At 40.2% G+C, this 16,535-nt stretch overlaps 1 protein-coding gene across 1 annotated transcript in view; it reads left to right on the top strand.

The window, feature by feature from the left end:
- Window positions 1-16,535, top strand: part of SULF2 (sulfatase 2) — a 153,462-nt gene that overhangs the window by 9,143 nt on the left and 127,784 nt on the right. The window lies entirely within an intron of this gene.

Genomic DNA, 16,535 nt, shown 5'->3' with positions numbered 1-16,535 from the left:
CCAACCCCCACATCCGTTGCATTTCTATCGCTCAATGGTTTATTTAAAATCATTCTGAAGAGACAATGTCTCAAGTTCTTGCATTCATTGAATCATTATGAGTAGATGTTAAGTAATGCAGTGCTGTAAATTCTATAGCACTGAAAGTGTTTTGCCTCAGGAGTTTCTGTAGGAAAACTTTCTGATTGTTCTCAAGGATTAAAACTTGAATTTCTGCTATGATTCTGAGGAACTACAGGGGGTCTGAATTCCAGGTAACTGCTGAAATTCTCATATGCATTGTACTGATTTAGAAATATGTGCATAGTTAATGGGGAGGAACGTGGGCATCGCACATCTTGAGAAGAGTGCAGCTGTGGAGATTACCTTATGGTAATCTGTCAGTGTGGTCTAGTCTTTTAGAGACTTAAATTTACTTCTAAATGCTAATAAAATAAATTCTTCAGTGTAGAAACCTCTAAACACCTTAATTAACAGGAGAACTGAAAGGCTCTGGTGATTTTCAGCCTGCTGCTTTTTTATGGATGCAGAATTATTGCCAGAAAGACTCCAGTTCAGTTGGGTATGAAGCTTACCACATGAGAAACTCTTGCTTGCAGTGGTGGAAACGTTTAAATAGGCACCTGAAGGATAAGCATGAGTACCCTCTTTGCAAGGAGTTCTTTAATTCTGTTTTCAGTCAAATATCAGGTAGTCTAATATTGTTTACTTTACAAAACTACTTGTCAAAAGTGAAGCCAGCACTACTGAAGGCAAAGTAATTGAGTATTTCCAGATTGTTTGGTGATTTTTCTTTCTTTGCAAGAATCTAGCGTTCTGTCAGTTTTCTCCATTTCATACATGAGCAAAGGATAATATTTACACTTGGACAGCTATCTGATTTGCAAATAAGGTGACCTCTGTCTGTTGGGTATCAACATGAATTCCTTTATGAATTGGGACTTAAAACTTCTAGAGTTCTAGGGTAGGCCTTCTTTGCCTGAAGTCTTCACTTTAGCTGTGCTGTAAGGCAGTCATTTCTGAGTGCTGACTATTTTAAGCCTCATGTTGAACAGCACAACTTTTGCCTCATTCCTGTCACTGATACTTTTGCTTGAATTTGTTAGGGCAGGTTCAGAGCCAGCAGCAGAACTTGACTGAATTAAGAATGACAGATGTCTGATTCTTGGATTTTTCTATTATTCAAATACTTCTAAAATAATTACCTGTAGGCCAGATGCTTGGCTGTCTCTAGTCCCCTGCCATTCCTATTTTGCTTTAAGGCAAGAAATGAGGATTTCCCTTGCATAGAAAAGTCTCCCGCGTAGATCTAATGCAGCAGCCCCATGCTGGATCTGCTGCCTCAAATCCTGTTTCATCATTTGTCATAGATGCATTGAAATATCTTGGGGAAGGGACTAAGATCACTGCTTAAAATTCCTGTTAGTGGTAGAGAGGATGTCAGCACTATTTTTCTATTGTAATGTGTCCCTCTGCTCTTTTGGATGTGCTCCTCTCTGCCCTGACTGTTGTTTGGATATTCCTAGGGCTCTTGCCTTGGATACTGTGACACTTTTCCCTATCTAGCCTGTAGATCACCAGAGGCAGATCTGCTCTGTGGAATGCAGTACCACTAAGCTAGTTCCAAGAGAGATTCCCCCAGTGCTGGAAACAGTGTAGCTGTTAGTGACCTGAGTAGAGCTTTCATTCACCTTGTTGGGCAGAGCTTGGTGCTGATGTTGGAGTTTGGATTATCTCTGCACTGAGCTGTGGTCTGTGGAGACAGGTAGTCTGGAGTTTGCAGATTCTCCACCCTCTTGGAATGGGCTCTAACACAGCAGGTTAATGTGGGTTTGTGCACTTACTAAGACACATAGAGAGCTCTGCTTAAGTTTTCAAGGGGTGTGGAAAGACTGGTGAAGTTGTATTGATTTCACACAAAGCAGAGAGCTGTACAGATTGGACCAATAACACGTCCAAATGATATTTTGGAATTAAGCCACTTTCAGATGAGAATTACTTTTTTATTTTACTCTCTCCAGCCTACCTTTTTTTTTTTTTTTTTCTCTTAAGCAATGTCTGTGAATATTTTGTGATTAAAAAATAGAATGTCTGCAGTGTTTGGGGGGGGGGGGGGGGGAAGAAAAGGCACTCTGAGACTCCTCGCTTGAAACTGATTTATTTTTATCTTCAGATAACCAAAGATAAAAATGGGACTTTGATGCCACTGTTACAAACCAGGAAACAAATTTTTCTGAGTGTATAATGCAGTGTTGCAGTTGCTAACTGTTGACCCAACCTTTACACTACAGGAATTTTTGGAACTGAGTGAGCAGTCAAGCAGAAGCTGAGCTAAAGCAACAACTCTGATGAATGACATCTCAAAGCAGAAAGAATGCTTTTTAATAACTTAAGGCAGTGCCTGCAGAAAGGGACAACAAAGGACTTGCAGTCTATTCGTAATCTTGATTTTCTTGAAAGGGATGTGGGGGTGTATGTGTGCATTACAGGGTTAAAGTTATTTAGAGAATCCAAAGAAGAAAGGTAGTGAAGCTGAAACATCCAAGGTTTCTGATGCTTCCTCTGACTACTGTGATTACTCCTTTGCTTTAATTGCATGTGTGACAAAATTTCATGGAGACTGTCCCTATCTGGCAAGGAAGCTTTGTATCAAAAACTGAGGAATTATTAAGGTAGATTATTGGCTCTTAATTTACATATGTTAAGCTGCCTCACCCTTCATCAGCTAACATGTAGGCAGATGATATTCTGCATGGCTAAACAATGTGCTATAAACTGCCCTGTAGAGCAAGACTGATGTTGCTGAGCACCTGACATCCATGTTGTGTGTTGTGGTCTATTTTCTTTCTACCAGTTTTAGTCTGGTCCTTTCAGCTGAATTTAAATTGATGTTTGCAGTAGGCTTTAAATGGTCTCTTAAGGCCATTTGTGTGCTTTGAGATCACACTACAGCATGGCCCAAAGCACAGTGAGTGGGGGGCAGCTGGGAAGTGTGTGGAGCAAGACAGATGTTTATTCAACTCGGTTATTTAAGAGTTTCCACTGAAATCACATATTTCATACATGCTGGTTTGCACTGAAAGCATTGCCAGGATAGATTCTGTTTTGTAAAAGGAGCAGTGAAATCAATCCAGAAATACTGATCTCTAAAAGAATATGGCTTTGAAAAGTGAATGAGGCCAAGTGATGATGTCATCAATGGTGTAAACAAATATGTTGCATTAAAAATCAATTATAGTGCCAATATAGATTAGTCTCATTTCTTCAGCAGCTTTGAGATGGCAATAGTTGCTCCATTGTTGGAAGAAAGAATAGCAGAGTAATTTCCACCACCCCCTCTTCCCTTATCTGGTAGTGAGGGGTCCTTTCTGCATGTATGGTTATACAAATGGCTTGCAACATATGACCTATGAGGAAAGACTAAAAGCACGTGTTTAGGAAGAGCAAGGCTGAGGCAAGACATGGGTTTTCAGATGCATCAAATCCTGTAAAGATCCTCATTCAGTGGAAACAGCACAACAGATCATGGCCTTAGGTTTCATTAGAGATTAAGGCTATATAGAGGAGCTTCATATTTGCATATGTGGAATGCATTTATGAAAGAGGTTTCAAACTTCTGGAAATTTGAAGACTAGGCAACATAGAGGGGCAAGAATGGCTCAGTGTAGCTAGGCATGCCTGCAAGAACTGGATGGAATGGACAGTCTCTTGACAAAAGCCTTCTAGATCTAATCAATAATGAGTAATAAAATATTCGTCTGTCTTCTGTCAACAGCGATCCATGCTTTTAATTCCTGGTGTGCAACAGAAACGGGGTGTGACTAAAAGCTTAAAGGCCATCTACGGACAAGGTTCAGTTTAGTAAGCTAAGGAGATGATTTCTTTGTATGACAGATTCCAAACCATTAGCAAATTGTTGGTTTAAAATAAACCTAAACCAAGGTGCAAATCTTCCAGTGTGGTGATGGTCTTTGCAGACATGTTGGTCAGCCATATAAATTTAAGTATCTTGTTGACACTGGCGTCCAGCACATGCATCACAGATCCAAAGGACTGCCCCTTCAGCTGAGGATTATGGGTGGGAAGTGATCATGGAGGCACATCCCTTGAGAGCCTGGCGGGTGTCCTGCATGGTGGCATAGGATGCGGAGTGAGGATGCTGAGGGTGAACCTTCTGGGAGAGTCACTTATGTAGAGGCAGAACAAAAAGTGCTGGAGATCGGAGAATGGGACCCCTAAGCATTCCTGGGCATTGTCAGTGGCACTGGGGAAATGTCCATGGTGACAATCCCAGCTGGCTGATGGTTACTGCTGGAAGAGGTTGGGACTGGGTCCTGTTCCTTTGGTGTCCTTTGCTCTGTGATCCACTTAGCAACCTCCCTGACTACATTCGGTGCTCCCTTACATAGCTTTCACCTTGCTGCAGCTTCTCTTGCTTTCCTCTCTGCCTAACTCTGCCTTTTTCATGCTGTCCTACCCAGTGAGATTGCTGTTCAAAAAAGGATTGGACGTGGCGCTTGAAGCCATGGTTTAGTTAGTCATGAGGTGTTGGGTGATAGGTTGGACTTGATGATCTCTGAGGTCTTTTCCAGCCTTATTGATTCTGTGGAGTATTAAGTGGATTTCTAGTTAGGCTTTTGAATTTTGAAAGCAAACAAATCCAAAACCTGAAGTAAAATTTGAAAGCTTGCCAGGTAAGAGGCAGTTAAATGACTTCCAAATGTCTGGTCTCTTCTAAAAGTATATTCCAGACACTGATTTTTAAAAATCTACTCTGATCTCTCCTGGTGACTCAGCTCTCTTGACTGCTGATTTTAATTTTTTTTTCTGATAAAAATCTCAGAATTAGCTAAACTAATTTGCAGATCAGGATTTTTTTAAATGCTGAACCACATTACACCAGTTGCAATACTCTTGAGTTGTTTTTTTTTTTCCCCTCTTCCCGTCCTTATACACTAGGAAAAAATATCCCTCCAGCTTTGATTTATTTTGCACAACACAAACTAAGCTTGTTAAGTCCAAGTCAATTCTAATGAAATGTTTGAGCATATGTCAGCTTCCCAGAAAATTATGTTGTGTAATCCAGCTCTTCACTCTTCTGACAAGCCAGAGAAATGTTTCCAGTGGAGGAATCGATCAGAAGAAATGAATCATCATCTGTGGGAAAGAGGGTGTGTGTGGGGGGAGGCAGAAATACTGTCCTGTATGAATTAGGTTTAATTTACCTTAGAGTGAACTCAAGCTACCTCAAGAAAGGGAATAGCCCTTGACACTGGAAAACGGTGTTCAAGTTGTTTGTTGTATTCTGCTTGGCTGACACAGAGGGTAAGATCAGCAGCTGAGGAAGTAACTTCCTCTGAACCTTTGATCTGTTGCTGCTCGTACAGTAGCCTTAGGAAGAATAACTGTCAGACTTCTCGTGCTTGAATGTATCTTTAGTATTGCATTGTGCTCTGAAGGAAATAGTCCAAGTTTACTTGTTCTGTTATATTATCTCTTGTTGAAGAGAAAATGTTGAACTTGTTCTTTATTGTCCTCTTTCCTTTGTAAGCATGTGCTCTGTGGAAACCACTGATAGAAAAGTTATTGCACTTAGTGGAAACCTCAGAGGATGATGTCAGCTGTTCTTTGTGGTGGGAGCCTTAAATAGAGTTTCAAGGTGAAACTATTTACTGCAGATCTGAACCTGTCATTTTATTTCTGAAGCAGGATTTGATCACTAGATTACAGTAATCCTATTCTTGGCACATAAATTGCAGAAAATGTAAGCCTGAGCTCAGATCGCTTTCAATACAATGCAGTTCACTCCGAATTCTTCTGATCTGTCAAGGTTTAGAATTCCACTTGAGTGACTTCATTTGTTTCTTCAGAATAACCTGTGTGACAATGTCTAAGTAATTGGTCTTTCAATGATAGTAAAAGGAAACAGGTAGCCAGGAAATTGGCTGCTGTAGCATGTTGTGTTCATATTTAGGTAGTTGGAGATGGTGGGGGGAGCATTATCTATTTCTACCTTACTAAATAGGACAACGATGGTGCATAACTGTTTCAAAACTTACTATTTTGGGGTGGTTTTATAAGCAGTCCTATCATGCATTTACTGAGGGTGGTGATAACATATTTTAAACAATGGAGTTCCCTCCGTTTGTTTCAACATAGATGGGGAAAATAACCTGTCATGTATTTTATGGGCTTACTTTAACAATACACAGTTAGGAATCTCAAAAGTAAAAATAGTACTGGAGACACTGAAGATAAATAACACTCTGCTCTAATCCGGTATTGTCATTCTCCCAGCAAGACAAAGATCTGTGAAGCCCAGGGTTTTATCTCTGGTTGCAGCCAGTAACAGGCAATAAAGTATGTAGAGAGGTGTGTTGTTGCGGAGTCCCTCTGGCTTGGCAAGTTCTACAAGTTGTACTGTGCCTACACTGTTGCCGTTAGTAATCCTTGATGGATTTTCTTGGCTCTAATAGTATCTTTCCACTGCACTGAACATTTGAACAATTTTTGAGCATTTGCCTTGGGATTGTGCTTTTTAGAGAGTCCTGAAGCTTTCTTCTGGGTGGTAGTTTGTAGTTCTGAGCCCTTCACTGAGTATGGATTAGTAAAGTAATGTGAAGGGGACTGAGGTCAGTAACTGTGATTAGAATAAGACACAAGAAAAGAATGATACAGCAGCTGAAAGAGAGGAAACTCTTGGTTAGTCAAAAAAATGACTGAAAGGTAACATTTCCTATGTTAAATTTACATGGGACTTGGAATGCAGTTCTAAATGTGTATGCAGAAGCAGCAGCTAATAAAATTGCTTATCTGATGACCTACAGATGCATTTGCTATATTGTTCTTGCTGGAATATGGCAAGGATTCTTCGACTCTCAGAAGGCAAAGGGCTGAAGTGGTTTGTAAAACAGAGAACATTTACCAGAAAACCTTTTTCTGAACTTAAACAGGGTGATTGTACATTAGAATAGAATACATAGAATAAACCAGGTTGGAAGAGACCTTCAAGATCATCGTGTCCAACCCATCAACCAATCCAACACCACCTAAACAACTAAACCATGGCACCGAGCGCTCCAAGTCTCCTCCTGAAAACCTCCAATGATGGCAACTCCACCACCTCCCCATGACTCATGTGGTCATGAAGCTAGAATGGATAGTACTACAGAACTTGGTTTAGTTAAACACTAGATTTTTTTTAAAATTAGGATCTTGATGCAAATTTCAGCAAGAGATCTCCTAAGCCACCATCCTGTAACTCTGCAAGAAGTGGAAGGGAAAAAAAAATCATTAGGTTTACAAGCTCCTCATGCAGGTGCTGCATGGCTTTGAATTCTGGGAAAGCTTTGTGTTTATAAGAAGCTTTAAAAAATGTTATTGCAGAGAACTTTTAAAGTCTTAGTTCTCACTTTGGTTTTACCTACTTGTTTATTCCACCTCGTCGTATTCCAAGACCTTAAGATCAACCTACTGAAAAAAAAAGGCAGTAAACCCCCAGATTTGGTTAGAAATCCATTATGTTTAAGTGCAAAACCAAATAGTCTCGTTTTGGTGTTTGTTTTTCCTTTTCCCTTGAGCTGTTTAGGGACAGAATTTTGAGCTTTTCTGCAGTTGTGCAAGGTAAAACTAAACAGTTTGAGAGATCAGGTTTCTTAAATCTTGGTTAATTTCTAGCAGGTGGAGCTGTAAGAAATTCATCAAACAGTGCTGCAGTCTACATGTGCAATACGCAGACCTCTCTGACACTGCTGCTAATACTAGACTGTTGCTTGACAGCTTTGGTTTTGAGCAGTGGTTTATTAATCTATTAGCTGCGCAGACATTTTATTATCCCAAACATGACCTCATATACACAGGCAGGATCTTTTTCTAGCAAATTGTACCTTTTGCTTTTTGACTTGAAGTATATACATCTGAGTGTTCTATTCATGGCCATGAAAAGCTTTAAATAGACCTTGCCATTTGTGTCTCTCATGAATCATGCATTCATCAGCATGTGTAATACATTATTAATCTTTAATCTGGGGATTCAAGTGTTGTCACTAAAAATGTGCATCTTACCCTAATTTAATATTACCAAGAAAATAAAGAAGGAAAAAAAAAATCCAACCCAACCAAAAAAACAACCCAGAACCCTGAAATAATTAATTGCACTTCTTTTTCCTTAAGAATGGTTTAGATGAAAATTGAATTGCTCTGTTGGTACTTACAAAAGCTTACGGACAGAGGCGCAGGTGGAAAAATATGATGTGAGGAGGGAGATGGGGTGCACAGTTACTTGGCTTATTATTGTTCTGCCTTTGAGAACCACCTGCACATTAGTTAAAGCTCCTGCACTCAGACCATGAAGTGCACCTTTTCTTTCTCTGGGTACATTGTAAGCAATGCCAGCTGTAGGAAGAGGGAAGACTTCGGGAAGCTTCGGCAGAACATGTTAAGGTTTACTGAACTGTCATAACATCCCCTGAACATAACTTGATTACTTTTTCTGTATCTTTGCTCTTAAAAAAAAAAAGCCAAAATCTGCAAAATGTCTACAGAACTCCCAATGCATGGTGCAGACCCTTTGTAATTCTCATCTTTAGTTCACTCCACTGAGATAAACTAACCGTTATTTCTGTTTCACTATGAGGTTATTTGTGGCCACTTGGACTCTCTGTAAGCTGCATCTAGATTCAGCTTGGTTCTGATTCAGGTTAATTTAGTTTCAATGTCTTCCTTTTTTTGTCAATGTTTACAAGGTAGGCTCCCCCCCCCCCCCTTTTCCCCCCCTTTTTCTTTTGGGAGCTGTTCTGTGGCCTGAGAAGCTCTGTGTTTCTATGGCCAGCGGGGACTATATAGGAAGAAAATAAGTTTAAATTCAAAAGTGGTAACACAGCCAAATTGTGCATGATGCTAAGCTCCTTCTGTGAGTTGCTGCAATTGATTGAAATAAGAATTAGTTGAGATGCCTTGTTAATTTTGAGGCAGATGTTAGGATTTTTTTCTGACACAGCAGCAAAAGAGGACAAAGTATTAAGAGCAGGAAACTCGCTGCAGAGATGGCAGCAGCCTTGGAAATTAAGTCAGTTTTTAGTACTCCTAATAGACTGAGTTGGTAGCATCTTAACTAAACTTGATACATCTACAGCTTTCTTGGTAAATTCATGCAGTTTTTCTGAACCCTCTTCTTTAGTGCAGGCTTTCCTAAAAATTATGCAAATCTATTGGATACAAATCGGTCCAAAATGTTTTATCTGTAAGAGCTGACAACATTAAACTGTCTGGGCTATCAGGCTGCTCCTGTTACACCTATTAAGGGATTTTGCTCATAAAAGACAGTAGAGAGGCAAAATACTTTTATATGTGTTATTGAAGTCCTCATCAAACTCTCACTAGAACCTAACATTTTGGGCTTTTTCTTAACCCCTACAACATTCTTTATAGGTTCAAGTATGAATTACTTCCTTGACAGCCATGTTTTAGAAGGGAAAGCTTAGAAATTTTCCATTGTAGTGTAAAAAAAAACCCAAACAACTAAACAAAAAGCAGTAGAGCAGACTGTATACCATGTCAAATATTCTGTATGTGTGTTTGCATACTTGCATCCAGAACCATTTAAATTCTCTCTGTGTGTATACACTGTACTTTGTTTCATCAAAATGATGTGAAATTAGTTAAAAGTGGTATGAATCATAATGACAGACTTGGTGCCTTGGTATCCAAGATACGTTAACATGCTGATAAGTTACTTGTTTTCCTGCTGTGAGAACTGGTTGCTGTATTTGATTCTTTAGCTGAATACAAACTAAATTAAATCTTCAGTGACCTATATTGTGCTCTAGCTAATGACCAGTTAACCTCTGGTTAATTTTCTGTCTCTTGGTGTCCTGGGAACAGGGACATGTTTACTTCAGTTGCCACAAACCTTTAGAAATGTACCACTGGCATTTATTATTCTAGAGCTGTGTGTTTTAATAGAAATTAGCTAATGGGCCATGGGGGTCTGCAGAAGTTGTAGAATGCCAATGAGGAGTTCTCTTTCATTTTTCCTCCACCCTGATTTACATGACTAAGCTTTTAGCTTTTCTTGGTTTTGTTTTTGTTTCTTGAGTATTGATCTGTCTCCTGTGGAGGAAACAAACTATTTGCTTAACGTGCTGGAGGACACTATTGTTGGCAGCTTCCCAGAGACTCCCCTCTTTTGCATGCTTTAAATTAAACTAGAACCAGCACAGACATTGATAGGGAAGGTTGCAGCTAATGCAATTTCATTATTGCAAGGCTGATATGCAAATCTGAACATAAGCATAAACTAATAATAATGAAGATCTTGTCTAACGGCAGAACTGAACACCACTTTTCTGATGCAAAGAGGATTCTTTGGCAACTGGCTGGGCTCATCTATGAAGCACATATTGTTTTTCAGGAAATGAAGTTATGCTGAGACAACAACTGGCAGAGCAAGGCAGAATGATTGCCCACACCCTTTCCTAGTAATAGTCCATATTGTCTGTGTCATGAATTGATTGCATAATGCACAGTCCAAACTAACCTGAACCTTTTCTGACATGGGGAATGTCTAGTGCGTGCAGGTTGGGAAACAGCTGTTCCAGAGCCAATCCTTTCTGCTTTGTCTATTCCTTGAAGCTTTCACTACTAATTTCCTTTAGGGATGAAATCTTTGCTGGGTTTGTTGTTGTTGTTGTTTTAGTTTTTTTGGGGGGTGTTTGTGGGTTTGTTTGTTTGTTCTGCCTATGGCAGAGACAAGAACAGGTAGAAACAGGTTACTCAGTGCTGAGTCTTAAGCTTTAGTGTAGTTGTGCTGCAAATAGCAGATGGAAACTGTTCTGCAGCAATCCTGGGTCCTGTGTTAGCCATGTTAGCAGATGGGTTTGGAGGGGGAGTGGGGAAGCTTGGGCTGTTGAGCTGTAGGACACTTTTTCAGGCACTTGATAGTTTTGTTTTGGGACTTTTTATGACCCACGAATCATTGCTTGAGGAAGGTATGTTAAAAATATGTAACACTGAGAGGGAAAAGAGTATACCATGAACAGATTATTGGGAACTTGCTCTGTTCAGCCAGTTGGCTTTGAACACCACAGAAAATAAGCAGTGTCTGTGATGTGTGTGCGCTGTGGGTATGTTCTGCTGAAGACCTGTGTTGGGTTGAAATTACCCCCCCACTAACTTGGGGAACTACTCCCCAAAATAAATTGCTCAGACCAGCTCAGTTTGCAATTGGAAGCAAATGAAGCTGTATTTACAAGCAAACTAAAATATAGAAATAGAAAATGCAGTGAATATGTATGAATTATACAATATATGTAGTATACACATATATGTATTTACAATTTATAAACAACACAGACTCCTCAGAACCCCCTGGAGGAATCCAGGGGACCTGTTCAGCTACTCCCTTCTTCCTTCCCATTACTTCACACAGTAGTCAAAATGGGAATACCCCTGGCAAGACCATAGAAGAGAGGAAGGTTGCAAGCAGGAGCAACAGGAGAAGGGAGAGAAAGAACTGTATGCCTCTACTCTATATTCCATTTGCAATCCAATGAATTATACAGATCTTGTCATTTATTTTCCTGTTGCATCCAATAGTTATTTATTTTACTTCACAGTCTTTGCAGGCAGCATCTAGGCTAAAGTTTCCCCTTCAAACTGTAACAGCCACCTACTTCCACCAACTGGGGAGAACTGGCATTCTCTCCATCCTCATTTTCTTGTTACTCAATTAAAAAACCCACAACAAACAAACAAAAAAAGAGGGGAAAAAACATTCCTGAGACAGGATCAGACACTTCATCACTTGCTGTGAAACCACTGCCATCCAAATAGGACTTTGCATATATTCGACCCAGTGATTAAACCAATTTCTTCCTCTAACAGCCTGTCTGTGAAAGATCCACCACACTCTGTTCTCCTGGGTACTTCAGTCCTTCTCATTTAAAAGAGGGCAATAAATTAAGAGCCTTTGTAGAAGTAACAGTGAAATTGTGGGTTGTTATGTTGTTATAATGAGACTTTGTCCATGAACTTAGAAGAATACAGGGCACTTTCATCATTTGAGTGGGGTGGGTTTATTTTAGTTGTGGTTTGTTTGTTTGTCTGTTGTTTTTTCTTGTGTCAAATGAAGAAGCAAAATATCAACCTCTGTGTTGTTTTCCTTGGAAAAGAAGTCTAAAAGAAGTGGAAGATATTAAGTTCCTCTCTCTCTTTATTGACTGGAGCATCTTGAAAATGAAAGGTTTTCTGTCAGTCATCAGAGTATGGGGAATTCTGTGTACAAAGGGAGCTACAGTGCCCCACAGCTTAGTCCCTGGCCTTTTCTGTTTATGAGCTTATTCTGTCAGGGTCTGTTAGTTTTGGTATTGTTAGCGGTTTAACAGGATTTCAGACTTGGTGGTGGTCTCCATGGGTCCTTTCCCTATTTCACCTCTGAGCATTCCTACTGTTAGAGGGGGGGAAAAAAAGCAGCTGTGACTGAGAAGATTGGAATTACACACAGTGTAATTCCCTTATTCATAAATTTATAAGGGAATTGCTTCTTTTCGTTAGTGGTTGAGAGGAACCCAATCTCAGGCTTTCATAAGAGAGGCAGTGTATTTTGGGGGTATTTCAAACCCTAAGCTCAGTGATCTCTCTCTTTATTGCCTTCTCTTGTGTTTACAAAGAAATCAATGAGAGAAGTCATTCCTGTGTAGAAAATTGTGATGTTTCTATTAATTTGTACAAGTCTGCAATCAGTGCTATTGAGCCAGTGTCAGGAGAAGAACTTGTTCAGATTGAAGGCATAACTTGAGCTCCTTCAAGACCTTGTTAGAAAAACATACTGACTGTATTATGCTGCGCTCTGCGTCATGTGGTGTGTGTTCAGATGCAGTTTTGTGATTAAAAATAGTTTTGCCCTTTTGTTGAAGGGGCAGTCTGACATCACCTATTCATCTCTCAGAAGTAGTCTCTGAATACCTTGCAGTGCAATGAATTGTCATCAGCTTCGGAAGATGAAGGTACGGAAGCATAAGAAAAATGGAGAAGTCGAAACGGTTCAGAAAAGCTATTAAAGGAATATAACTTCCACTGCATGTCTATTTGCAGAAAGGGAAAATATTGATGAGTGTCATCATAAATAACTGCTCTGAACTGCCTTTTTTTTTTATATAGAAAAGAAATTACCTCCCTAATGGTATTTTATTTCAGATAATGAAACTTTTAGAGCTTCTGCTCCTGTATTTGATTTCTTTCTTCAGTGCACTTTCAGGTGACACCTGCAGGAAACTGAACTGACACTGCCTGCAGTGCAGATGTTTATGGAGACTTTAGGCACTGCCTGTGCTGAGGTAATACCTCTGCCTAAATGTGCTCTGGTATAGCAGCTCACCACATTTATGATTGGAAATCTCTCTTTTGGAGTTGTAAATACTGTAAACCCCCCCCCCCCTGTATATTATTTTGAGATTTATTTTTTTTATTTAAAGATGTGTGTTTCAAACCAAACCAACCCACCAAAAAAAACACCCCAGAAAGCACACAACAAAAACCCCCACAGACTTGGGTTTTAATCCTGCAGGCATGATTGTAAATAGGCTGTTAATGACATGGATCAATCTACATGTTTAGCCTGATGGATATAACTGAAAAAAACCTTCTTCCAAAAAGTTAAAATATAAGTTTCTGTATAGCTTTAGGGATGAGGATACAGGATGGTAGTGCTGCATGGTTTTGGATACTAGTCCCATTACTATTCCCAAAATCTAAATTCATACTTAGTGTATTGACATCTACTCTGTTACAGATTTCTTTCTGTTTAAACAATATACCTAAAATCACCTGTTAGAAAATGCCAAGCTTTTAATTACCATCCATATTTTTTCTCCTTTTTCTCCCCCTCTTCTTCATGCTCCCAATTACTGTGAGCAGGACAGCAGATCATTTGATAAGTAGCTTTCAACACCGAATGCGGAATTAAAGTCGCTTCTGTTAGGCCATTTTTCTTCAAGGCAGAATTTCACAAGACCTCATTCCCTCTCCAGGTGTAGTGCAGATGCTCAAGATAACACTGATTATGGAAATGGAAACTTAACTCAAACCACAGTGTTTTCCTAAACCATAGTGATGCAAAAGCGATACCTAGGTGGTTTGTAGACAGAATAAAGCGTGACTGTGTCAAATTTTGTCCAAATGACTTTTCATAGTTTCAGCCCATGAATTTACATGGAGTAATTTGAAAATTTTCCCCATGCAATTGAATTGAAGCCTTCAGGTGTCACTTTTGCATAACACTATCAGTAAAATTCAAAAAATGGGAAAGAAGATACATGGAAAAAAAAAGAAAATTCTTGGTTTGGAGGGTGAAGGGAAGAGGTAGCTGTTAGGATCATGAGTTTAATATTCTGTTGTGGTATTACTTTGGAGTCAAGTGCCTTTGGTATAGTTGCACTAGGATACTCTTAGCTCTTTAGATCTCTCTCTTTGAAGTTGTCTTGTTCACCATTCAGGAGCACAGTTGCCCTTTAGGCAGCCACATGTTTTATATGTTGGTGATGCTTGTACCACAGGTGAGCCTTTTCCCTTGTTTGTTTGTGTGGAGTCTTTTGGAGTTTTGCTTGTTTCACATTTAATAAAACTTAAGAGGGGTAATGAAAGGAAGAAAACAGTCTTAAATTTGAATCATAGAATTGTTAGGGTTGGAAGGGACCTCAAGGATCATCTAGTTCCAACCCCTCTGCCATGGGCAGTCTTGAATCGTCTGACAAGGGTGAACATGCCATGTGTGCAGCCACAGGGGCTGTATAGGAGCTATGCTGAAGGGCCTCTGCTACTGAACATGTGGCCTTCTGAAAGCACCCCTGGTACGTGCAGGAGGTCCATTGCTGCACAGTGCTGTGGTGACATTTGTCTCAGGTGCTGTGTTTCAGATGTACCTGGTGAGTTTTCTGAAAAGCACAGGAGGGGAGAGAATGTGATGTGCTGTAAATGTGAGGTCTGGGAAGCCTTTGCTTTTAGCTCTGTAGCCACAGGGTTGGGATCCACAAGTGAATGTGTGAATGTATGTGTGCGCGCTTGGCATGAGCTGGGGCATACTCAGTGGAGACAGAAGCCTTGACAGCCTTTCAGTGCTGCTCTAGCTGCGGTCATTTGTCCAAGGGATCCTCTTATTTCAATGTAATTAAAATGCCAATGCTGATTATTCACTTGCACACTGAATTTCAGCTTCTAACTATACGCTCTTCATTCTGCGTCTCTTTCCGATGTTGACTACGAATACAACTCAAAGATTTCCAGGATTTTTTTAAAACATGAAATCAAACACTTTCAGACTTGTGACATTAGGAACTTCCTCAATGCCTACCTCGGATAGGACCTTGCCATGCCAAAGGTATTAGATACACACCGGTGGCGAGAAAAGAGCTCCACATTCAATATAAATGTAAAAAAGCTGCTGATTATCTGTTGGCTTTGCATGAACAACCACAGCAGCTTGCAAATATGTAGGATTTGGCAAAGAGACCAAAACTGTAAATCCTTTGCAGTAGTACTGCGCTCAGATTAAGTTCCTGTGAAATCTTTCCTCAGTCGCTAATTTCACACTCTAGGGATGGAAAGGTGGAAGGTTTATACCACACAAATCTTCGTTTAGTAACAACTTCCTTGAGCTTTAAAATGTTTGTAGGAATTGTTAGTGTTTGATAAGAAAATAATATACAATGCCTTTGGAATCCATATTGTGGGTTGTTTGGACATTTCTTTTGTAACTGTGTCATCCATGACGATTTAGAGAACTTTGGGAGAGGGAGGACCAAAACACATTATTCGAGCAGCGCAGATTCTATTTACTGTGGTGATCATGAGCAGCAATAACATCTGTTTTATCTTTATCTGAAAAATAAAACTTGATTTTGGCAACATCAGTTTGTGTGCAGCAGGAAAACAATGTAAAATGAGAAAAGCAGTTTGTGAAAACTTACACTGGTTTTTGATGTGAAATGTTTTTATGAAACTCTCCTATGAGCCTTCTGCATCCTGTTGTTTGAAAACAAGGCTCTCAGCAGGCAGCTGGAACACCTGCCCCTGAACCCAGCAAGTTGGAGGGGCTCTCCTACCCCCTGGCTCTCAGCCATCCTAAACATTTGCTACATCACTTGGGTGTTAGGGGATATATTTCATAGTATCACAGTATCAGTCAGGGTTGGAAGGGACCGCAAGGATCATCTAGTTCCAATCCCCCTGCCATGGGCAGGGTCACCCCACACTAGATCAGGCTGGCCAGAGCCTCGTCCAGCCTGGTCTTAAACACCTCCAGGGATGGCGCCCCAACCACCTCCCTGGACAACTCATTCCAGGGCTTCACCACTCTCATGGGGAAGAACTTCTTCCTCACATCCAGCCTGAATCTCCCCATTGCAGCTTCATTCCATTCCCCTTAGTCCTATCACTACCTGACATCCTGAGAAGTCCCTCCCCAGCCTTCTGTGGCCTTCCAGTATCTGAAGGGGGCCTACAAATTAGGTCACCTCGGAGCCTTCTCTTCTCCAGACTCA

The sequence above is a fragment of the Dryobates pubescens genome, chromosome 26 (genome assembly GCF_014839835.1).
Source record: "Dryobates pubescens isolate bDryPub1 chromosome 26, bDryPub1.pri, whole genome shotgun sequence".
Lineage (NCBI taxonomy): Eukaryota > Metazoa > Chordata > Aves > Piciformes > Picidae > Dryobates > Dryobates pubescens.
The sequence above is the reverse complement of the archived record's forward strand: the minus strand, read 5'-3'. Positions and strand labels throughout refer to the sequence as shown.